The following is a 25,954-nucleotide window of genomic DNA, read 5'->3' as shown; positions in this document are numbered from 1 at the left end:
TGAATAAAGACATCTGCCAAGGGCAACTGCAAGAAGCATGGGTGGTACATCTTGGATTACTTTTTGAACTGTCTACACCTGCTTAATTTCCTTTAAACATTATAAGAAAACAAAACAAAAACCTCACAGCTCTCAATTTATTTCCCTATCTGGTTGTAATAATTTTATATATATTACCAGCTACTATAATAAGCATTAGCACACATGATCCATTCTCTCGACAAAAAGTAAATCTCATTATCAGGAATATACTATAGTGTGTTTACGTGCAGTCAAAACAGAAGGAAGTGCATCAGTATTTAATCTCTGACACATTACTTTGGCTCAGATAAAACATTCCTTCAGTGGACAATTTAGCACTACCATTTTCGTGATTATACGTAGGCACATTACCAAAAAGCAAAAAATAAATCAGCATGTTATTTTGTTTGCTGCAGCACTAGGTATCTAATTTATTGAGGTTTGGTTACGAGGTGCAATTTGGTTGTGTTCTGGGAGCCCAGCTTGATGACGGCTTGTCTTCCACCTTCTTATTATAGACTCTCCCCAGGGTCTGATGCGAACTCAGTGCCACTTGGGGAGTTACAGCTGGTCCGGTTCTTAACAGGGTCGTAAGAGGGTGGGTGATTGACGATAGTGAGGGTGGGCACCGGCTTAGTTCGGGGAAAAAGCGGGAGCTCTAATTGGGAACCCAGCGGCCCGCCAACACATTCTGGTCGGTGGGCCGGCGGCGGAGGCACCCGGGATCCTGCTGCACTGTGCCCGCCCCGCCGCTCCCAAGGCCGGCGCGCGCTCCCTCCTTGTTGCCGCGCGTCCCCCGAACCACTCCCCCTCCTGCCCGCAAGAGCCCGTCCTCCCCACGACGCGTACCCAAGCCGCCCACGCGCACGCGCGTTCCGCCATCCCTCCTGTTCTGCGCGCGCAAGACGGCTGGCCGAGGCGTGCGGTGGGCGGGGCGCCGCGCTGACGTTGTCCGGGATGCAGGCAGGTCCCGCTGCCTCCGCCGTCTCCACCGCCTCCGCCGTCGGCGCGCCTCCGCCGCCTCCGCCGCCTCCGCCTTACCTGCTCCCGGGTTCGTATGAAAACAGCCAGCAGTGGGCTGCGAGGGATCTGCCGTGCGCCCAGAGAGCAGCCGCCGGTGTTGCCGGCGCCGAGACTTGTGCTGCGGTTGTGCTTAGTCCTGCCAGCGCCCCACCTGAGCCGGTAAGCGCCCCGCCGCCGTCTGCGCGTCCCGCAGCCGTCCGCGCGTCGGACCTGCAGCCCCTCGGCCGCGGCTTTCCCGCCCACCTGCCGCCCTCCGCTGTGTTCCCCTCTTCTCCGGCCACGGCATCCCTGTGGGGAGAAAGGGGAAGGAGCGACCCCTGCCCGCCGCGGTCTGCGCCCTGGGACCCCTCCTCCCCTCACCTGACAGGTTGTGTAACGCGCGTCTTTGGGGATGGATCTGATCTTGAGGGAAACCCTGATGGCTGGGGCTTTGGATGCTCTCTGGAAAAATGCTCCCCCCAGCCCCACCCCCCACCCGCGGACGCTCGGTCGCCCCCGCCAGAATCCCTGCGGAGGGTCCCCTGCGCAGTCTCCGGGCAGCGGCGGCCCCAGCTCCCTGCCCTTTCTCCCGGCTGCCGTCGCCGGTCGCTGCCTTGCAGAGCAGAGCACAGCCGAGGAGCTGCTGGCCGGGGGCAGGCGCGCGGCCCTCCTCCCCACCCGCCCTAGCACCCCACCCTCTAGGCGTGCGGTTTTCCGGGGGGGGCCTTTGTGTGTGTGTTGTGACAGCGGCGATGGTTAGGTTTGCTTCCTCCGAATGGATGGTTTGGCCTGAAGTGTGTTCACTGTTTACAACTTAGCACTTTATCTGTTTGATTTGAACCTGATCGGATCTCCCTAGATGACAGTGTAGAGTGTCCCCACCGTCTTTCTTCCTGAGTTGCTGGTTTTTAATCGCTGGTATTAAAGGACTCCTGGAATCCCAATGCAAAGGCTTGCCTGTCTCTACGGCTGTTTGCCCTCGTGTGCCAGTTGAGCCTCCTTTTAGTACCGGTGCAGTTTTGAATCGTTTGGTTTTCTTTCCTGGTCATTTATCCATTATAGAAGTTTTTATACATTTTAGTGTAATCGATGTGGAATGTTGGTGAATTTAAATCCTCTCTCTCGTTTTAGTATAGCTTGCTCAAGTGCTTAAAGTTCTAGCGCCGCTGATACCTGTGTTGTAACTCTCAGAAAAAATTTTCTTTGGCTGTATTAATTCTGTGTAAATTTTTTTTTGGCGCTGACGTTGCCCGGAGGCAGACAGGTTCCGCTGCCTCCGTTGTCTCCGCCGCCTCGGTTGTCGCTGCCACTAGGCCAAAAAAGTAGTAGTTCATTTAAGGCAATGTAAGTGGTACTTGTTTTAAAACGTGCCATATGGTAATCAAAACCAAACTAGACCCTGGAAGGATCTATAAGCTTTGCCTGTGTAATTACTGTGAGTTATTTAGTGGTGTCTTAATCCACTCCTTACTTTTCATCCTTAAGGAGAGTTGTAGTATGACTTGTTCAGTTTCCCATTCCACTTTCTTGAGTCAAGTTCTACAGTGAAGTTATAGGTTCATTTTTAATGACCTCAAAACTCTGCCTTGTATTGCTTCAACACATGTTTAAAACTGCAGTCTCACTCTAAATTCTGAAATGAAGGGGATGAACTTAGAGTTACCTTGTAATTAGCCAACACTGCAAAACATTTAATTGTATTAATGTAATTTAAGCTTTTGTAGAAGCAATTTTTATAGAGCTTCCAACTGACTTGAATTGAGGCATTATTCTCTTTAGAACAGTCGAGCTAGACTTACATGATAATGCTTTTGTTTTCAATAGTAGAAAGAAAAGAGGTAGGCCTTAAACTTGTGAAATTATCTAATTTGTATTGTATTCTATATTTTAGAGTTTAAGGAAAAATCTCCTCTACAGTATTCAACTTCCAAAATCTGCTCTTCGTGTTTGAAATCCCTCAGTATCTGGGGAATGAACAGTGCATCTGTAGTAATGGGTGTTCAGAGGGCTCTCTTCAAGTTGGTAGCTTCCCGTAGGCCATGGGTCTCACAACAGAAATTGTTTAGAGTGGACACTAAATTTTAAACTTCACATATATATTTTTGTTGGTTGCTGTGCCCATGTATTATAGTGAAGTGGCCAAGGGGTTGGGCCTCAGAGCCAGACTGGCTGGATGTGAAGTTTGGTTTTGCTATAGGCAAGTTATTTATCCTTTGCGCTTCACTTTTCTTAACTCCAAAAATGGGTAAAATAATGGTTATACCCTTAAGATGATCTTGCATATTAAAGAGTTAATACACATGAAGTGCTTAGCCCATTGTGCCTGGCATGTAGAAAGTGCTCAGTAAATATTATTATTCTATTGCTTTTCCTCAGTCTTCCAAGGGATCTAGAAGGCGGAAAGAAGGGCTTTGGGCTTATGGAACATTATTAGTGCAGATTAATTCCACTATGACCCATTTGCTCCTTTGGGGCTAAATGAGAGCTTAGTTTCACTGTCCCACCGTGGCAGCATGTAATTTCATTTTAAATAGAGTAGCTAGACCCTGAGCTGGGTGCTCCGAGATGCTGCCTGAGGACTGCCAAAGTATTCCTGTTTGTCTGTTCTGACAGAATCTTGGATTGTCGCCCTCAGGGTGGTGATGGCTGCTATTTTAATCACCTGTTTTTGAGTCTGATTGTGTGTTTCTTTGACTGTCATGTGCTATCAAAAATATGTCAAACTATTAATAGGTAATACCTGTGTTTATCTGATCAAGAGACTGATATTTCCAGGATATGCAAAATCGCTTTCATCTAAGCCTTCTTTGTTTTGTTTTCTTCTTTATTTGATGTTACACAGAGTGAGATTAGATTGGACATTGTGTTTCTTTTCAACTTTCATGTAATTTTCCTAGGAAAGTTGTTTTTAAATTAATGATTTTATATACTTCATGTTCTTGGTTCTGCAGGGATCTGATATTCATACTCTTTTTTTAAATCAAATGTTTTCAAGTTTTCAGTCTCAGTACACTTTTTGCACTCTTGAAAAATTATTGAGCACCCCAAAGAACTTTTGTGAGTTATATCTGTATTTATTACATTATAAATTAAAAAGATATAGACATTTTAAATTCATTTAAGGATGACAATTATATGTTAATATAAACATTTTTAATGAAAAATGACTTTTTCAAAGCAGATATGGTAGTGAGAAGAGTGGCATTTTTGTAAATCTCTAAAGTCTGGTTTAATAGAAACAGCTACATTGTCATATCTGCTGCTGTATTCAGTCTGTTGCAACATGTAGTTTGGCTTAAAGTGTATATATGTCAGGAGAAAATCCAGCCTTATACGTTTAATGGCTGGAAAAGGCTACTTTAATCACCTTTTCAGATAATTATGGATATTGTTTGGTATTACTTCAAAACTCAACTTATGGTGGTTTTTCAGTTATTTGCGTTATGGAATCTGAAATCCTGTCAGTGGAATTTTTCATAATACTATGTTAAAATCCATTGATTTTAATCCACCTGAATGTTAAGTGTTTTAAAACCATGCCTGAATTTATAACCTCATGCCTCCATCATTTGTAAATACTGATTCAGTCAGTTATGCAGATCTTCCAAATGTTGACTCATTTTGTTATACAGTATCAAAAAATCACGTTTGTTAGTATCATCACTCATTCTATCAGAAACAAATTATTGAGAAGCTGTAAGGTCATGATATGATGGTGAATACCAGTTTTCCAGAAATCTGGTTTTTACTTGCAAGCTCAGATTTTTTCATTGGCAACAAATATGACTGCTAGTGGTTTCCCAGAAGCAGCAGGCAGACTTTGATCATCTCTGAGAGAACCTCTGCCAAAGAACCTAAGTCTAATAACAGTACTCATCCTTTCAAGTAAAAATGATGTTGAGACGGGGACCGTGGGTGTAGTCAGAGTAGGGTGAGGGCCTCCGGAAAAAACAAGGCAGGATATTTGCAGTCAGATCAATGTAACTACATGCAAGGAAACCCCCTACCAAAACTCTGTTAAATGTTAAGCTCTAGGGTCATTCTTCAGTGAGATCAGTTATCTTTATCCCAGATAAAGAAGAGTAGCACATGTTTATTTTATGCTAATCATTTATAATCATGTGTAAGATTCACTTTAACATGCTAAAATGCCCAGGCCTGTGTGCTGTCTTTCCTCTTTCAGATCTGATGAAGTGATTTTGCGAACTGTGCAAACTGATTTAGCATGCAAGCCCCCCATAACAGTAAAAGGCAAGAAGGATTCCACCTTAAAGATAAGATTGCTCTTAATTTACTCTTTAGCAAACAATGCCTCAGCCCACCTTGGGGGCTGAGCAGGTGGCCTTGTTTCATATGCCCCCAGACCAAGATGCTGGTATCTCCTAGGAGAAATCAACAGAGCAGGAGGTTACTTGTATCAAGTTAATTCTAAATATCCTGGGACCACTTAATAAGTCCACACCCCTAAGCTTTTTTTCCTGTTCTCGAAAAATCCTCATCTGCCTATGAAACCCTTAGCACACCACCCCAGACTCTCTTGTGCCCTCCTGGCGTGAGCAGGGAGCTCTGTCCTTTCACTTTATCTCTAAATAAAAGCCTGTACCTTGCTCTCCTACCTTGAGTATTTGTGAAGCTCATTCTTCACCTTCCTGAACAAGAACCCCGGCATCAATGTTTCATGAAAAAAGAGGCTAGTTAAGCTCTTAATTCAGTTATGCACTTTTACCTAAGGCAGCCTTTGGCTGTTGTTAATTCAGAATGTAGCCAGAACTGCTTCATGCATACTTAACCGTTTTGTCACATGGAATATTAAAGGACATACAATCAAGGGCTGAGATATAATAAAATGAATAATTTTTACTACTTTAGGTCATTCGTAAGTGAAAAGCCTCTTTTTTAAAAAATATAATTACTGGTGTTTGATGGTGAAAAATGCAATAACTAGTAGTACGGTTTGGTGCCACCACTGTAATTTGTTTCAAGATGCCAGAAATTTTACACACCATTGCTTTGCATTGTTAAATATTAATGTGTTAAAAAGGCTAAAAATATTTAGTGTTACTATGAAAATAGTTTTGATCTCGGGAAGCCCCTAAAAAGGTGTCAGCATGCCAGGGTCCTTGAACCACATTCTGAAGACTTGTATAGGTCAGCGGATTCCTACCAAATTTTGATTAGGAAGGGAAGTGGTAGCGACTGTCTCCAGCCTGTTTTTGCTTCAGACTTTTGGGCCCTGGAGGGGCTTTCTTTAAATAAAAAGAAAACTAAGCAGAGTAAAATTATTCACAGAAAGGTGAGAGGTTCCTTAAAGGTTTTATTTAGTCAGGTGCTGATTCAAGGGTACTATAGTATTAGCAGTCTGAAATGACACTATCTAAAAACAAGATTTGGTAGCACATTTCCACATAGATGTTCAGATCTAATTTTTTTTGATTTTGTGTATTAAACAAGTAGTGAAGGCACAGTATGAAAAACTCAAGTGATACCCGGCTCATAAACTAAAACAAACCCCGCTCAATCTCTGTTCATTTCTCACTTAATTCATGCTGAGGGTGAATCATCCTAAGGAGAGGTGCCCAGCATTTCCTGTCTTTGCCTTATATCTTTTCTTATGGTGAAGATGATTCGAGATTATGAAGATTATAAGGATACATTGGGAATAAAAAAAGGCTACATTGGGAATAAAAATAATAACAAGGTCCATAGAGGATTTATGGTAGAATAATGTTAATAAAAATGTAAATACTGCCTACATAAAATAGAGTTTAATGAATTGAAGAGTACTATTTTTGATAAGAACTTTCCAGATTAATTAATATGTGGTAGGCATGGTTTCTAGTTGCAGGTAGGCAGAACTGATGACTGGTAATGCAAGACAGCAGACTTTTTTGATGAGTTTCTCTCCTAATTGCAAAGTGAGACCATTTGACTTACATGTCATCTTTGTAATTTCCTGCAACTTTAGTTCTGTTTTTTTTTCTTTACCTGTTGAAACTCATCAGTTTTAATTTGCTTTTTCATTTGAAACTTGTTTTTTCAAGTTTTAACAATTGGTTCATATTTTTGGTTTATAGTTTTATTTTTAGAAACGTCTATTTTAAAAAATTATGGTACAAATATATAATGTAAAGTTTACCATTTTAATCATTTTTAAGTGTACGGTTCAGTGGCATTTTACATTATTGTGCAACAACCATTCACCATCTATCTCCAGAACTTTGCAGTCTTGTGAAACGGAAACTTTGTACCCATTAAATAGTAACTTCTTCTTCTAGTTCTGGCAACACCATTCTGTCTTCTCTCTGAATTTGATTAGTCTGAATACCTCATATGACTGAATTGATACAGTATTTGCCCTTTTGCAACTGGCTTATTTCATTTGACATTATGTCTTCAGGGTTCATCTGTGTAGCAGGTATTAAAACTTCCTTTTCAGGGCTGAATAATATTCCATTATATGTATATATTGCATTTTGTTTATCTGTTCATTGGGCATTGGACTCTTGGTTGCTTCTGCCTTTTGGCTATTGTGAATAATGCTGCTGTGTACATTGGTGTACAGATATTTATTTAAGACTGCTTTCAGTTCTTTTCACTATATACTCAGAAGATTGCTAGGTCATGTGTTAGTTCTATTTTTAATTTTTTAAAGAACCATTATACTGTTTCCATAGCATTGTACCATTTTACATTCACACTATCAGTGCACTAGGGTTTCTGTTTCTTCACATTCTTGTCAAGACTTGTTTTTTTTCTTTTTCTTGGGTAGTAGCCATTCTAATGGGTGTATCTCATTGGGTTTTGATTTATACTTATGCTGCTGAGTTTGGTTTGCTGTTGTTTTGTTGAGGATTTTTTTTGATTATTTTTTTGAGAGAGGGCATTTTGTTGAGGATTTTTATATCAGTGTTCATAAAGAATGTTAGTCTGTAGTTATCTTATAATGTCTTTGTCTTAGTATCCTGGCAGTGCTGACCTCATAGAATAAGTTAGAAAGTGTTTCCTGCTCTTCAGTTTTTTGGAAGAATTTGAGAAGGATTGATGTTAGTTCTTTAAATATTTGGTAAAATTCACTAGTGTAGCCATCATGTCTAGGAATTTTCTTTGGTGGGAGGTTTTTGATTACTGATTCAATCTCCTTAATAATTATGGGCCTATTCAGATTTTCTGTTTCTTTCTGATTTAATCTTGGTGAGTTTTGTGTTTCTAGAAATTTGTTTCATCTTGGTGATCCAATTTGTTGGTCATAGTACTCTTAAAATCCTTTTTATTTCTGTAAAGTCAGTAGTGTTTCCACTTGCATTTTTGATTTTAATAATTTAAGTCTTTTGTTTTTCTTAATCTCACTAAGGGTTTGTCAATTTTTATTAATCTTTACAAAGAATTAACTTTTTGGTTTCATTGATTTTTTCTATTATTTTTCTATTTTCTGTTTTATTTATGTCTGCCCTAATCTTTATTATTTCCTTTCTTCTGCTGATCTTTGAGTTTAGTTCTCCTTTGGTTGTAAAGTTAGGTAGTTGATTGGCTATCTTCCTTTTAACGTAAGGGTTTATAACTATAAATTTCCCCCTACATACTGGTTTCTCTTTTGTTTTTATTTATCTTTTAAGTAGTTATAATTTCCTTTGTGATTTCTTCTTTGACCTATTGGTTGCTAAGGAGTGTGTTGTTTAAGTAACCACAAATTTATGAATTTTCTAGTTTTCCTTCTCATTGATTTCTAAAGAAGTTCATCCTGTTGTAGTTGGAGAATATTCTTTGTGTAATATCTATCCTTTTAAGTTTGAGACTGAATTTGTGGCCTCACATATAGTCTATTGTGGAGAATGTCTGGTACCCTGAAGAAGAATGTGTACTTGATATAGTTGTTAGGTAGAGTGCTGTATATATGTCTGTTTTCTCTAGTTGGTTTATGGTGGTGTTCAAGTTCTCTTTTTCCATGCTTATTTTCTGTCTGGTTGTTTTATCCATTATTGAGTGTAAGGTATTGAAGCCGCCAACTATTCTAGAATTATTTCTCCCTTAGTGTCATTTTTTGCTTCATATGTTTTGATGGTCTGTTTTGAATGTTTGTTATATTTTCCTGCTTTCTTGAAACTTTTATTAATGTATAGTATTCTTCTCTGTCTCTTGTAACCTTTTTTGACTTAGTCTATTTTTGTTTGATATATAGCCACTCCTTATCTCTTTTGGTTATTATACGCATAGAATATTTTTTTCCATCTTTTCACTTTCAATCTATTTGTGCCTTTGTATCTAAAGTGAGTCTTTTGTAGAGCACAAATACATGGATTATGTTTTTAACGATATTTTGCCAATCTCTGCCTTTTGATTAAATGTTTTAATCCATTTACATTAAAGGAACTACTGATAAGGAGGAACTTCTGTCATTTTGCTATTTGTGTGCAAATACATGGATTATGTTTTTTAATCCATTTGCCAGTCTTTGCCTTTTGACTAGAGGTTTTAATCCATTTACATTTAAGGTGACTACTGATAAGGAGGAACTTCTGTCATTTTGCTATTTGTGTGCAACATTTTTTGTTGAAGTAGTGTGTGAACCATCCAAACTTGTATTTCTAATGAGGATGCATGACGAGAAAAGGAAAAAGTTGTAAACTTTATAGGTTTACTTTTACCCACATGTTTTGATAAAATTGATGATGATATAGGAATAAATTTGCCTGTTTGCAGATTGGGCTAAAACATTCATAAACTAATTATTGATTGTATATAAATAAGGTAATCAGATGAAAATGTATACACCTTAATATAGTGATTTAAAATAGGTTAATATAGCTGGACATGTAGGTTAATACACACAGATCATGTCCAACATACATATTTTCTCTCTTTAAATGGTAATATCTGTCTTTGCCTATTACTGGGGAGGTTACTCCTCTTTATTTTAGACAACAGATATTATTTACCTCTTTCCTTCAAAGTTTATCACTTTTTCTTTTAATGATGTATGGGCATTCTTTGGGGTGATTCTTTTTCTTTTATACACTTTATTATCATTTATCTACAATTACATTAAGAACATTATGGTTACTAGACTCCCCCTTTCACCAAGCGCCCCCACCACAAACTCCATTACAGTCACTGTCCATCAGCATAGTAAGATGCTGTAGACTCACTACTTGTCTTCTCTGTGTTGCACATCCCTCCCTATGCCCCCCCCATTATATATGCTAATCATAAGGTCCCCTTTCTTTTTCCCTGCCTTTATCCCTCCCTTCCCACCCCTCCTGAGTAGTCCCTTTCCCTTTGGTAACTGTTAGTCCATTCTTGGGTTCTGTCGGATTCTGCTGCTGTTTTGTTCCTTCAGTTTTTCTTTGTGCTTATACTCCACATATGAGTGAAATCATTTGGTACTTGTCTTTCTCCCCCTGGCTTATTTCACTGAGTATAATCCCCTCTAGCTCCATCCATGTCCTTGCAAATGGTAGGATTTGTCTTCTTCTTATGGCTGAATAATATTCCATTGTATATATGTACCATATCTTCTTTATCCATTCATCTATTGATGGACACTTAGGTTGCTTCCATTTCTTGGCTATTGTAAATAGTGCTGTGATAAACATAGGGGTGCATCTGTCTTTTTCAAACTGGGCTGCTGCATTCTTATAGTAAATTCCTAGAAGTGGAATTCCTGGGTCAAATGGTAAGTTTATTTTGAGCATTTTGAGGAACCTCCATATTGCTTTCCACAATGGTTGAACTAATTTACATTCCCACCAGCAGTGTAGGAGGGTCTCCCTTTCTCCACAGCCTCGCCAACATTTGTTGTTGTTTGTCTTTTGGATGGTGGCGATCCTTACTGGTGTGAGGTGATATCTCATTGTGGTTTTAATTTGCATTTCTCTGATGATTAGCGATGTGGAGCATCTTTTCATGTGTCTGTTGGCCATCTGTATTTCTTTTTTGGAGAACTGTCTGTTCAGTTCCCCTGCCCATTTTATAAGTGGATTGTTTGTTTTTTGTTTGTTGAGGTGGATGAGCTCTTTATATATTTTGGATGTCAACCCTTTATCGGATCTGTCATTTATGAATATATTCTCCCATACTGTAGGATACCCTTTTGTTCTATTGATGGTGTCCTTTGCTATACAGATGCTTTTCAGCTTGATATAGTCCCACTTGTTCATTTTTGCTTCTGTTTCCCTTGCCCGGGGAGATATGTTCATGAAGAAGTTGCTCATGTTTATGTCCAAGAGATTTTTGCCTATGGTTTTTTCTAAGAGTTTTATGGTTTCATGACTTACATTCAGGTCTTTGATCCATTTTGAATTTACTTTTGTGTATGGGGTTAGACAGTGATCCAGTTTCTTCTCTTACATGTAGCTGTCCAGTTTTGCCAGCACCATCTGTTGAAGAGACTGTCATTTCCCCATTGTATGTCCATGGCTCCTTTATCAAATATTAGTTGACCATATATGTTTGGGTTAATGTCTGGGGTCTCTAATCTGTTCCACTGGTCTCTGGCTCTGTTCTTGTGCCAGTACCAAATTGTCTTGATTACTGTGGCTTTGTAGTAGAGCTTGAAGTTGGGAAGTGAGATTCCCCCTACTTTATTCTTCTTTCTCAGGATTGCTTTGGCTATTCGGGGTCTTTGGTGTTTCCATATGAATTTTTGAATTATTTGTTCCAGTTCATTGAAGAATGTTGCTTGTAATTTGATAGGGATTGCATCAAATCTGTATATTGCTTTTGGCAGGATGGCCATTTTGATGATATTAATTCTTCCTAGCCATGAGCATGGGATGAGTTTCCATTTGTTCGTGTCCCCTTTAATTTCTCTTAAGAGTGACTTGTAGTTTTCAGGGTATCGGTCTTTCACTTCTTTGGTTAGGTTTATTCCTAGGTATTTTATTCTTTTTGATGCTACTGTGAATGGAATTGTCTTCCTGATTTCTTTTCTATTAGTTTATTATTAGTGTATAGGAAAGCTACAGATTTCTGTGTGTTAATTTTGTATCCTGCAACTTTGCTGTATTCCGATATCAGTTCTAGTAGTTTTGGAGTGGAGTCTTTAGGGTTTTTTATGTACAGTGTCATATCATCTGCAAATAGTGACAGTTTAACTTCTTCTTTACCAATCTGGATTCCTTGTATTTCTTTGTTTTGTCTGATTGCCGTGGCTAGGACCTCCAGTACTATGTTAAATAGCAGTGGGGAGAGTGGGCATCCCTGTCTAGTTCCCGATCTCAGAGGAAAAGCTTTCAGCTTCTCGCTCTTCAGTATAATGTTGGCTGTGTGTTTATCATATATGGCCTTTATTATGTTGAGGCACTTGCCCTCTATTCCCATTTTGCTGAGAGTTTTTATCATGAATGAATGTTGAATTTTGTCAAATGCTTTTTCAGCATCTATGGAGATGATCATGTGGTTTTTTTCTTTCTTTTTGTTGATGTGGTGGATGATGTTGATGGATTTTCAAATGTTGTACCATCTTTGCATCCCTGGGATGAATCCCACTTGGTCATGGTATGTGATCCTTTTGATATGCTGTTGAATTCTGTTTGCTAATATTTTATTGTGTATTTTTGCATCTACATTCATCAGGGATATTGGTCTGTAATTTTCTTTTTTCAGAGCCCATGTTCTTAACCTGTATTTTGTTATATTACTTTTTACGGTATTTTACTTTATTGAAATAAAGTTGAAATATAATGTTATATTGTTTTCACATGTACAACATAGTAACTTGATAATTATATACAGAACTAGATGCTCACTATGATAAGTGTAGTTGTCCCATTACCATACCAAGGTTTTACAATATTATTGTTTATATTCTCTGCTGTACTTCCATTTCTATGATTAATTTATTTTACAATTTGAAGTTTGTACGTCTATCCCCTTCACCTATTTCACCCATCCCCCTCTCCCTCCCCCTAGGGAAGCAACAGTCTTGTCAGTATTTATTGGTCTATTTTTTTTTTTTTTTTTGGTTTTTAGACGTCACGTGTAAATGAAATCATAATGTTATTTCTCTTTCTCTGCCTGGCATATTTCCTTTAGCTTGTTATCTTCTAGGTTCATCTATGTTGTCACAAATGTCAGAATTTCTTTCTCTTCTGTGGCCAATATTCCATTCTGTATACATACCACGTCTTCTTTTTCCATTTTTCTGTTGGTGGGCACTTGGGTTGCTTCCATACATTTGCTGTAGTAAATAATGCTGCAGTGAACATAGGTGTGCGTAGATTTTTTAAATAGTAGTTAAGGATAACAGAAATGATAGTACTCTAAGATGGAGTTAATATTGTAATTAAAGTATTTAACAGACTGACCTAGAAATATAAACATATGTAGCCATTCTTAACTCTGGCTGTGTATAATTAGTATCTCCTAATTTAGAAGAGTGATGTCACAGATTTATCTAATCTCTGAGGTTATTGTACAGTTTTCTCCCACAAGGGTACTAAATAGCTTAAGGAATTATGGGGATATATCAGTCTGGGTTCAATTAGGAGACAGAAACAACACAGTAATTTACCAGGGAAATATTAATGTGAAGAGTAATTGACTATAACAGGGGATTGAAACTGTGAGGGATTTACCAGCAAGAAGTAAAGAGAACTCTAAAGAAAATTGGAAAAGGGGATATAATGAGCAGTTACTACCCCCAGGGCTGAGATTCAGTGGATCCCCCACCACCAGTGAGGTCTTGACCTTGTTGGAAAGGGCAAGGTTGAAGCAAGTAGCTCTGGAATTTGCTGTATATCCCCCCTCTAGGGTGCCAGGGAAAGCTGTTCATGGGAAGATGTATCACCAGAGGCCCTCTGCTACCAAACTGCCCAGCCTCCTGTGGGAGCGCAGCTGCCTGTTGTGTCAGGAGTCTGGTGTTGGAGAAACCATCCTTGTTGCTGGCATGGGTGGTTCCTGGGCAAGACTTGCCTGCAGCAGCAGAATGTGCTGAAACCAGCATGCGAAATTCTTTTTCCCTGCAAGGTCTTTCTACTGTCCTCTTGGCAAAGCTTCATTCATATCATGCACCTGGCAAAGAAATTCAATTTTAAGAGTACAAATCCTTTTATACAGAGCAGGCAAAAAGGGTGAATTTAGAAATGGGGGCAATAAATCAGTATCTGGCACAGGTTTTAAGAGGTTTACATAATTGTTTGTCAAGTTAAAGAAACACACTAGGTTGTGCTTTAAGGAACAATTCCCACAATCTTTGCATAAAATGGAGAAATTAAGGGAGGTGTTGTCTCTTTTATGATTAAGAGGCCTTCTGTGTAAGTGTGAATGTGCTTCTAGAACTTCATTCCTAGAACCATGCTACTGTTCTAAAATCAGGAAATTGTTGTGATCAGAAGGCTACGGTGATCAGGAATCTCCTGCTGTACTTAACTAGCCATAGAACCACACTGGACCAGGACCTGATCTGGTCTGCACCAGCTCTGCCTTTGAGTGACCAGACTAGCCTTTCTCATTCTTTAAACTCCTTATAAGCCTTTTTATCCATGAAATAATTTTCAGGCCTCAAGGAACTACACAAAGATTACATCTACAGCTGTGCCATTAGTGTGAATGGGAAGTTTAGATAAAATTGTTCTGATCAATCAGTGACTCTCCTGTTCAATCCATTGGTGAAGCAGGGATCTCCTGTCTTAAATAGTAAGAGATGACCACTACCTGACACTGATGATACTGACAGCAATTTATTAGTCATATGTACTCATAACCTGGGAGAGGAAGATACTGTATGTCACATAGGGTTTGCACTTGATAGAATGAGCCAGCCATAGAGTCTGTGAGAGGCAGGATTTATAGTAACAAAAGGATAAACTATCCTGCCTGTTCCCCAGCCCCATGGGAGAATGTGATTACTTTGAAGAATTCTGAGGTCTGACAGGCAACTGAACTTAGGTTGAAGACTGAGTGGAGTGCAACTGGTCAGACTGATAGGAACTAGCTGGGTGAGGAGCTTTTCCTGTTGGTTGGGGGCATGGTCAGCAGGAGCATGAGAACTGTCCATTAGGCCTTTGGAGCCCTGTGGGGCACAAAGCTGTCAGCGCAGCGTTGAAATTTTAGGTCTTATAATACAGTACTCTAGTAATAATTGCTAATACTCTTTTGAAGGGGACCATTTTTCTGTGCATCTATTTCTTTTGGCCATCTAATTAGTCTACTCCTTTGTATGATCACCATCCCCACAAAGGATGTAAACTCTAATGAGACTTAGTAATGCAGTTAACTAGTTTTCCTTTTCTTAACTTTTCCACTTTATTTTTTACTTTATACAAGTAGGCCTGGGAGTCTTACCACAATTTTTACAACACAAGATATTAATAAAATACAGCTTGTGCTATGTGGAATTTGCCAGAGTAGTCTTCTTTTTCTTCATTGAAAGCAAGTGGAAACAGACTTTTACCAATCTTACTTGAAAAGCAAACAAGTAGTTAAACTTAGCTTACCATTTTGGAAATGAATTTCTTTCCTTTTTAAAAACTTTTATGATGAAGATAATAGCTTAAATTAAAACAGGATTCAGTTTTTCTAAGTGCAGGCCTGATAGACTTAGTTTAAATAAATACCGTAAGTTAATTTTCTTTTTATTGTGATAAAATATATCTAACATAAAATTTACCATTTTTAAGCTTATAATTCAGTGGTAGTAATTACATTCATGATGCTGTGCAACCATCACCACTCTACTCCAAAATCATCCCAAACAGATACTCTAATTACCATTAAACAGTGACTCTCCATTCTGCCATGCTGCCAACCCCTGAATTTGCCTATTCTAGATAGTTCATGTAAGTGGAAGCATACAATATTTGTTGTTTTGTTTCAGACTTATTTCACTTAGCATTATGTTTTTAAGGTTCATTGATGTTGTAGCATGTATCAGAGCTTCATTCCTTTTTATGACTGAGTAATATTCCATTGTATGCACCACTTTTTTTGTACACTCATCTGTGAGTGGACACTTGGGTTCTTTCTTCCTTCTGGCTACTGTGAATAATGCTGATACGAACATCGACATACAATTATTTGTTGAAGTCCCTGTTTTCCATTCTTTTGGGTATATATCTAGGATTAGAATTGCTGGGTCATATGGTAGTTCTATATTTAGCTTTTGAGGAACTGCCAAACTATTTTCTACAGTGGCTGCACCATTGTATATCCCTACCAGCAATGTATGAGTATCTCAATTTATCTACATTCTTGATAGCACTTATTTACCTTTTTTTTTCATTATAGGCATCCTAGTAGGTTTGAAGTAATACTGTGATTTTGATTTGTATTTCCCTAATGATTAATGATGTTGAGCATCTTTTCATCTGCTCACTGGCTATTTATATGTTTTCTCTGGAGAACTGTCTTTTCAAGTCCTTTGCCCGTTTTTAAATTGTGTTGTCTTTGGGTTGTTGAGTTGTAGGAGTTCTGTATATGTTCTGAATAATAAACATTTACTATATACATGATAGGCAGATTCTCCTATTCTGTCATTGTCATTTTAATTTCTTGATAATGTCCTTTGATCCACAAAAGCTTTCCATTTTGAAGTCCAGTTTATCTTTTTTTCTTTTGTTGCTTTTGTTGCTATTGTCACAACTAAGAATCCATTATCAAATCTGAGGTCATGCAGATTTACTCTCTTGTTTTCTTATAAGAGTTTTAGTGCTTATATTTAGGTCACTGACCCATATTAACATTTATATATGGTATAAGTACCTACTGCATTCTTTTATATGGTGGGAATCCACTTTCCCAGTTAATAGAAGAGACTGTTCTTCATTGAATGGACTTAGCATCCTTGTCAATAATCAACTGGCCATAGATGTGTTTATTTCTAGACTTTCAGTTCTATTCCATTGGTCTATCTTTTTGCCAGTACCACTGTAAGCTGATTTTAATTAATGACATTTACCACGTGAAAATTATTGAGTGTGTCAAATAACAAAGCTACTAAATATCATAAGCCAAAATAATACTAATAAAAATATAGCCTAAACATAATTATATCAGAATTTGAGAAAAGACAAACTTTTTGTTGGCTGACAATGAGGATCAAATATGGGTCTGGAAGTAACAAATGATTATATTTGTTCATTACTTGACCATTTATGAAAAGGATTTACACAGTAAAATTGTTCTTAAAACTAAAAATGAAGAATGAAGTCTATCTCCATGTAAACTTGGTTTTGTTTTCTTTTGTTGAACTTCAAATAACCATTCACAGATTTCATTTTTAACTGAAATGAAATATTTCCTCCTTGCTCTTGATGCTTGTTAAACATCACAAAAATTCCTTACACATGGGAGGAAAAAAAGATGGCAGTGTGAATAGTGTGGTGGAAATATCCTCCCAAAACCACATATATTTTGAAAATACAGCAAATACAACTATTCCTAAAAGAGTGACCAGAGGTAGCAGTACCCCAGCCAGTTTACATCTGGGAGAAGTCAACATCTCATGGAAAATGGTAAAGTGAAAAGCTATGACCTGGCGGGACCTGAGCACTCCCCCTACCCCAACTCACTGGTGGGAGGAAAAGAATCAGAGCTGGGAGGGATTGGAAGCACAGGAGTGCTAAATAACCAGCACTAGAAATCTACCCCGGGAGCACAGACTCACATTGCATGGTGCTCTGGAGATTAGAGGAGTTGAGGAGCAAGGTCTGAGACTAGGACTGCGAACAGGTTCCCACAACTGGCTGCCCTGGGACAAAACAAAAGAGGTGCTTTAAGTCTTAAAGGGGCAAGGGTTTTACAGGTGGACAAAATTATCCTGGCACACTCAGCCCAGCAGGCTGGAAACTTTCAGGAGCTTTAGGTGCCCTATCCCCCTGGTTGGCAGTGCAGCCCTGAGGCCCCTCACTGCAATAAGCAGCCTGCCTTTCCTTTGTCCATGACTGCACCTGCATGCAAACCAGCTGTCTGCGTCATTGCTGCAGACTGGCAGGAGAGCAGCCCCGCCTACAGCAACCACACAGTTTAATGCAGAGGCTTCTCCCTGCATGTGGCTAACTGGCCCAGATCCAGAGGCTGCTCCCTGCGCGTGATTGATCAGCACAGACAGCAGAGACAGGCGCTGAGACCAGGAGCCATGAAGGGGCTTTGTTCTTGTGGCAGAACATGCACTGCTCACCTGTGATCCCCGCCAGTGCCCTATGCCATTCCGTGGGCTGCCCTTCCCACAGCAGCCTAGGGATTAACCCAGAGGATGCTCCCTGAGTGCGGTTGACCAACACAGAGAGTGCAGACAGGCGTGGAGACTGGGAGACACGGAAGGACTCTGTTCTCACGGCAGAACACACGCCACTTGCCTGCGATCCCCACCAGTGCCCTATGCCATCCTGAGGGCTGCACCACCCACAGCAGCTAAGGGAATTAACCCAGAGGCTGCTCCCTGTGCCCGGTTAACTGGCACAGACAGTGGAGACAGGCGCTGAAACTGGGAGCCAAAAAAAGGCTTTGACCTCGCAGAGGACACATGCTCCTCTCGTGTGTAACCCCGGCCATCACTCTAGGCCATCTCGAGGGCCGCCCTGCCCACAGCAGCTAAGGGGATTAACCAGAGGCTGCTCCCTGTGCAGTTAACTGGCACAAACAGTGAAGACAGGCACAGCAACCGGCAAGCAGGAGGGACAACCACTCGCTGGTGACCACTCCCATTTCTCCAGGACCATGAAAAGGCAGAAGAACCTTGTTTAATCCAAAAATCCTTCAAACACCAGAAAGAGGGCTTGGTGAGACTGAAATCACCAATATTCCTCAAACAGAATTCAGAATAAAAGTCATAAGCATGCTGATGGAGCTAAGAAAAATATTCAAGAGCTAAGGGACGAATTCAGGAGGTAGGTAACAGAAATGAAACACTGAAGGGATTTAAAAGCAGATTAGATGAGGTAGAGGAAACCATTAATGAAATAGAAATCAGAGAACAGGAATACAGAGAAGCTGAGGCACAGAGAGAAAAAAGGATCTCTAGAAATGAAAGAATATCAAGAGAACTGTGTGACCAATCCAAACGGGACAATATTCGCATTATAGGGGTACCAGAAGAAGAAGAAGAGAGAAAAAGGGATAGAAAGTGTCTTTGAAGAAATAATTGCTGAAAACCTCCCCAGTCTGGGGAAGGAAATAGTCTCTCAGGCCATGTAAGTTCACAGATATCCCAACACAAGGGACCCAAGGAAGACACAACCAAGACATATAATAATTAAAATGGCAAAGATCAAGTAAGGACAGAGTATTAAAAGCAGCCAGAGAGAGAAAAAAGATCACCTACAAAGGAAAACCCATCAGGCTATTATCACACTTCTCAACAGAAACCTTACAGGCCAGAAGGGAATGGCATGATGTATTCAGTGCAATGAAGCAGAAGGGTCTCGAACCAAGAATACTCTATCCAGCAAGATTATCACTTAAATTTGAAGAAGGGATTAAACAATTCCAAGACAAGCAAAAGTTGAGGGAATTTACCTCCCAATAACCATCTCTACCGTGTATTTTAAAGGGACTGCTCTAGATGGAGGTGCTCCTAAGGCTTAAATAGCTGTCACCAGAGAAAATAAAACCACAGCAAAGAAAGTAGACCAACTAAATACTAAGCAAATGCAAAATTAAATCAGCTACCCACAAAGTCAGTCAAGGGATACACAAAGAGTACAGAATGTGACACCTAACATATAAAGAGTGGAGGAGGAAGAAAAAGAAGGGAGAGAAAAAAGAATCATCAGACCATGTTTGTAATAGTGTAATAAGTGAGTTAAGGTAGACTGCTAGATAGCCAAGAAGCTTCCCTTGAACCTTTGGTAACCACGAATCCAAAGCCTTCAACAGCAAAAAGTACGTATCTATCGATAATCACCCTAAATGTAAATGGTCTGAATGCATCAATCAAAAGATACAGTTACAGAATGGATAAAAAAGCAAGACCCATCTATATGCTGCCTGCAAGAGACTCACTTCAAACCCAAAGACATACACAGACTGAAAGTAAAGGGATGGAAAAAGATATTTCATGCAAACAATAGGGAGAAAAACGCAGGTGTTGCAGTACTTGTATCAGACAAAATAGACTTCAAAATGAAGAAAGTAATAAGAGACAAAAAAGGACATTACGTAATGATAAAGGGGTCAATCCAACAACAGGATATAACCACTATAAATATCTACATACTCAACACAGGAGCCACCTACATATGTGAAACAAATAATAAAATTAAAGGGGGAAATAGAATGCAATGCATTCATTTTGGGAGACTTCAACACACCACTCACTCTAAAGGACACATCAACCAGGCAGAAAATAAGTAAGGACACAGAGGCACTGAACAACGCATTAGAACAGATGGACCTAACAGACATCTACAGAACATATCACCAAAAGCAGCAGGATACACATTCTTCTCAAGTATATGCACATGAAATATTTTCCAGAATAGACCACATACTAGGCCATAAAAAGAGCCTCAGCATATTCAAAAAGACTGAAATTGTACCAACCAACTTCTCAGATCACAAAGGTATGAAACTAGAAATAAATAGTACAAAGAAAACAAAAAAGGCTCACAAACACATGGAGGCTAAACAACATGCTCCTAAATAATCAATGGATCAATGACCAAATTAAAACAGAGATCAAGCAGTATATGGAGACAAATGGAAACAACATTGCAATGCCCCAACTTGTGTGGTTTGCAGCAAAGGCAGTTCTAAGAGGAAAGCATATAGCAATACAGGCTTATTTAAAGAAGGAAGAAAAATCCCAAATGAATAGTCTAAATTCACAATTATTGAAACTGTAAAAAGAACAAATGAGGCCCAAAATCTGTAGGAGAGACATAATAAAGATCAGAGAAGAAATAAATAAAATTGAGAAGAATAAAACAATAGGAAAAAATTAATGAAACCAAGAGCTGGTTCTTTGAGAAAATAAACAAAATTGATAAACCCCTAACCAGAGTTATCAAGAAAAAAAAGAGAATCTACACACATAAACAGAATAAAAAATGGGAAAGGGAAAATCACTAAGGACATCACAGAAATACAAAGAATTATTAGCGAATACTATTATTATAATTATTGCTATTATTAGAGAAAAATTATATGCTAACAAACTGGATAACCTAGAAGAAATGGACAACTATCTAGAAAAATACAACCTTCCAAGACTGACCCAGGAAGAAAGAGAAAATCTGAACAGAAAAATTACCAGCAATGAAATTGAATTGGTTATCAAAAACTACCCAAGAACAAACCCCCTGAACCAGATGGCTTCACCGCTGAGTTTTATCAGACATTTAGTGAAGACATAATACCAATCCTCTTTAAAGTTTTCCAAAAAATAGAAGAGGATGGAATACTTCCAAACTCATTCTATGAAGCCAGCATCACTCTAGTACCAAAAGCAGGCAAAGACACCACAAAAATGAAAACTACAGACCAATATCCCCGATGAACATAGATGCAAAAATACTCGACAAAATATTAGCAAACAATTCAAAAATACATCAAGATGAGCATATATCATGATGAAGTGGGATTCATCCCAGAGATGCAAGGATGGTACAACATTCGAAAATCCATCAACATCATCCACTCTATCAATAAAAAGGACAAAAAAAATCACATCATCTCCATAGATGCCGAAAAAGCATTTGACAAAATTCAACACGCATTCATGATAAAAACTCTCAACAAAATGGGTATAGAGGGCAAGTACCTCAACATAATAAAGGCCATATATGACAAACCCACAGCCAACATCATACTCATCAGTGAGAAGCTGAAAGCTTTCCCTCTAAGATCGGGAACAAGACAAGTATGCCCACTGTCCCCGCTTTTATTCACAATTGTATTAAAAAGAATAAAATACCTACGAATAAATCTAGCCAAGGAAGTGAAAGACCTATACCCTGAAAACTACAAGACACTCTTGAGAGAAATTAAAGAGGACACTAATAAATGGAAATTCATACCATTCTCTTGGGTGGGAAGAATTAATACTGTCAAAATGGCCATCCTACCTAAAGCAATCTACAGATTCAAAGCAATCCTTATCAAACTACCACACATTCTTCAATGAACTGGAACAAATAGTTCTATTAATTCATATGGAATGCACGGTGACTGTAATGGGGTATGTGGTGGGGACTTGATAATGGGGGGAATCTAGTAACCACAATGTTGCTCATGTGATTGTATATTATTTTAATGATACCGTAATAAAAAAATAAAGGAAAAAATTCCTTACAGAAGAAGTTGAAATCTGCAGCCTAATATTTATTACTTTTCTATGATTTGCAGGACATGATTCTTTCATAGAACTCCATAACCTTTTAATGGGCAGATTAGGATATCTCATCTTGAGCATATAATCAGATCTTTCTTCTCAAAGTCAAGTTCTCAGCCAGAGCAGAAGATGAAGAGAAAGCATCCCTCGTTCAGTCTTACACTCTTTTGAAAAGAAGAGAAAATGCTGTTTGAATTTGCTATTTCATTTTGTTCGTCTAGGTCAGCAGGACTTGAGATTTGTAGATACCTTTTTTCCTTCTCCAGTCTAAAGCAAGTAGCAATAGGAACAATGTTATGATTTTCTTTTGTCACATGATTTTCTCCCCAAAATCTTGTCACTTGAAGTCAAAATGTCTTTTCTAAGGTCTTGCAGAGCATTGCTCAGCTGTTCTATGGTATGCAAATGTTTGCTGAGTTGGCTGGTTTCAGCAGCGATTCTCCATTCTTCCAGCCCTTAGCATAATGTGGCCGTTGGTGTGTGTGTAAGCACTCCTTTAATTCACCTTGCAGCTTGCACACCTGCTGAGACCTCATCATGAGGCAGGAGATTCATGTGCTTCTTGTCCACGTTTTTATGTCTTTAAAAATTGTTGAGTGAAGATGTTTTTGTTTAGTTTTAATCATTTTTTTTTGCTTCAAAGAGAACTCTTCATTTCATCTCCCAGAGCTTTTGATTCTAACATCTCTGTGAAGGAAACACAGTGCTATGAAGTCAGGTTTTATTTTTATTTATTTATTTATTTAAAATAAGAGTGCGGAATCTTCACATGGAGCCACCTGCTGATGGGACATTGTCAGTACAGGTGACAACATGGTCCCTCCATGATAGACCTTTTGTTCCCAGATACGAGGACAAAACATTAAATATCATGTCCTTTGCTGGCTTTGGCAGTACTCTGTATCAAAAAAAGTTTTCTTGATTTTATCACTTAAAAAATCTTACAATATTTATAAATACATAATATATATATAGAATATAATCTTACAAATATTACAGTTGATGAACTCTTGACTCACCAATTTGGATAGGGAAAGTTGTTTTTCTGTTTGTTACATAGGTATTTAACATCACATGACATGTCAGTGTGTTGATTTACTGCTATTGTGCTGCAGAGCTTAGAAGGTTTCCCTCATTTCATAGAAGCATTTTACTCAGCATAATTTTATATTCTGGCCTTTATTAGGATCTCTGTAATTGGGTGGCTTTCCGTTTTCTGGTCAGTAAGTTCTGCTACTATGTAACTTGGTACTTCAGCCTTTTCACTGTTTACAATTTTTAAAAACAAAAACTATGTTTGCTTGAGATTCCAGTAATATCTTTAATTTGTCACATGACTATAATTTGTAGTTAACTCTTTTGAATATTTCTGGAGTCATTGTTGTACTTCTAAAGTTGTTTTACACAGGCGTTAAATGGAATACAATCATTAGGATTACCAGCACATGTATACAATAGTTGATAAGTAGTTTTCACTGTGAAGATGGGGTTTTGTGCCTCTTGTTCACTATTTAATGAAATGACTTGCAGGATACAATTCTTCATTACTAATCTTACCAGAATTATGCACTAGCCCTCCTCTTGCAGTTCATCCTCAAAAATTGTCACATTAGATTATCAGGTACACTGAGAAAATACAAATGTTACTATGTAAGATTTAAGAACATAAAAAATAAGTTAGAAAATTACAAAAGTTTGACTATAGGTCCCTTGTAATTTATTTAGTCCATGTTTTGGAACATTTATACAAATAGTAAAGCATTAGGATGGGAGTAACTGGGGTGTAAAGTTTTTCATTAAGATTAAAATTTCCTTCCAGTTTTTCATTACAATTTGTAGAGCTTGTTTGCTTGTCTAGGGCACTTGGCACTGCATAGGAAGGGGGTTAGGGTTGGTAATTTGAAAGAGAAAGGCTTATGTTCATTTTTACCATGCATCCTGTGCCAGACAGGCTTCAGTCATCAAGGCAAAATAACCAGATGAGCATCGCCCTATTGTACACTCACTATCACATAGCTGGTTTCTAACAAACTTGTTAGTTGCCATGATTGCTTCATTGCTTGGTGCAGAAAAGTAAATAATAAAAGGAAACAAAATTTCTCCCCCAGTCATTAGCTCTCAGTACTTGTGGGCCCCAAGTTGAGAAATGCTGGCCTAGACTCTGGTACCTCTGCATACACTGCTGTAGAACTAAACTTGCCTGTGGAATCAGGTGGCCTTTGCCTAACTTTCTATGATATAATAATTTATAGGAGATATATATTTGGCCATTCAGGTGACCAAAGTATATTTCTCATATTTCTCACATATACTCACTGTGGTCTACATCCACAGTTCCTAAAAATGCTTCAGAGCCCTAAATGTGACATGAGTGTCTTGTTATTACAGAAAATGAGTTTTGGACCATACCCCAGGGGCTGGTTGCCAAGAGGACCAACCATTGATTAAAGGGTTAGGAATTATAGCTTTCCTTCATCCCCTCAACCTCTGAGGAGGGAAGAGGGAATAAAGGCTGGAGGTTGAATCAGCCAATGGCAGTAACTCAGTCTGTCATGCCTATGTATTTCAAGCCTTCTTAAAAACGAAGAGAACAGCTTTGTAGCTCTTTTCCTTTTCAGAGAGCTTCCATGCTTGGGGAACGCGAACACTTGGGGAACATCTATCCAGGTCCCAAACTCTAAGAGGAGAGAAGCTCTTTTGTTCAGTACCTTGTCCTATGTGTCTTATTATCTGGTTGTTTATTTGTATCCTTTAATAAACTGGTAAGTGTGTTTCCCTGAGTTCTCTGAGACACTGGAGCAAATTAATTGAACCTAAAGAGCTGGTCCTTGGAACCTCCAGGTCCTTGGAACCTCCAATCTGTAGCTGGTTGTTCAGAAGCACAGGTGACAGCCTGGGGCTTGCAACTGGTATCTGAAGTAGGGAGTGAGGAACAGCCTTGTGGGACTAAATCCTTGACCTGGGAAATCTGATGCTATCTCTAGGTAGACTGGGTCAGGATTGAGTCAGGACACTACTGTTGTCCAGGAATTGCTTGGCATTGTATGTTGGGGAACCCTCCCCCTGTGTTGGAATTGTGTCTGGAAACCCAAATTTACTTTCATTCTTCTAAATCACAAATGATGAGATTGAGAGAGGTAGATTAAATCAGATCTGGAACCCTAGCATCAGAGGAGGTCTAGGAAATGCTTTTTTAAAATAAAGCTTTCAAGCTCCTGTAGTACAGGAAGACACACAAGAAGGAAATTGGGATAGTATTTGTGTCACTGTATCACCCATATTGTTGGATTTTTAAGAATGAAGACCTGCTGACTTGTGTAGTAAAGTTTTCTTAAAACAAGTCTTTAAAGTATTTGTTCATTTAAAAATTACTATCTGTAATGTGTTGGCACTGTTCTAGATATGTGGGAGGCATTTATTGAGCAAAACAGAGATTTCTGCCCTCCTGGAGCTTTAATTCCATTGGCAAGAGATAGATAGTAAACAAAATACATAGTTAAATGTCTGGTTTACAAGGTGATTGAAAAGAGTCAAATAGTGACCATTGAGATATTAATACTAAACCATGTGATTTCTAATGTGGCATATATCAAGAACATAGGGTTGCTACCCCTTTTTCCTTAAAACCTTCAGGAAATGAAGAAACCCTTTTGGTTACTGTTGTAG

General features: G+C 38.8%; 1 protein-coding gene across 8 annotated transcripts in view; it reads left to right on the top strand.

Annotated features, from left to right (window-relative positions):
* The first annotated feature begins 653 nt into the window (after positions 1–653).
* Positions 654–25,954, top strand: part of AGTPBP1 (ATP/GTP binding carboxypeptidase 1) — a 213,354-nt gene continuing 188,053 nt past the window's right edge. For 6 of the 8 annotated variants that reach the window (XR_012127773.1, XR_012127772.1, XM_073228728.1 and 3 more), the window contains exon 1: positions 655–1,203. The gene's annotated coding sequence lies outside the window, so the exon portion shown is untranslated. Of the gene's footprint in view, positions 1,204–25,954 lie in introns of all 8 variants that reach the window. The other 2 variants (XM_073228726.1, XM_073228725.1) reach the window with 2 other exon arrangements.

Source organism: Manis javanica, chromosome 2, assembly GCF_040802235.1.
Source record: "Manis javanica isolate MJ-LG chromosome 2, MJ_LKY, whole genome shotgun sequence".
Taxonomy (NCBI): Eukaryota; Metazoa; Chordata; class Mammalia; order Pholidota; family Manidae; genus Manis; species Manis javanica.
Note: the sequence above shows the minus strand (reverse complement) of the source record. Positions and strands in the feature narration are given on the sequence as shown.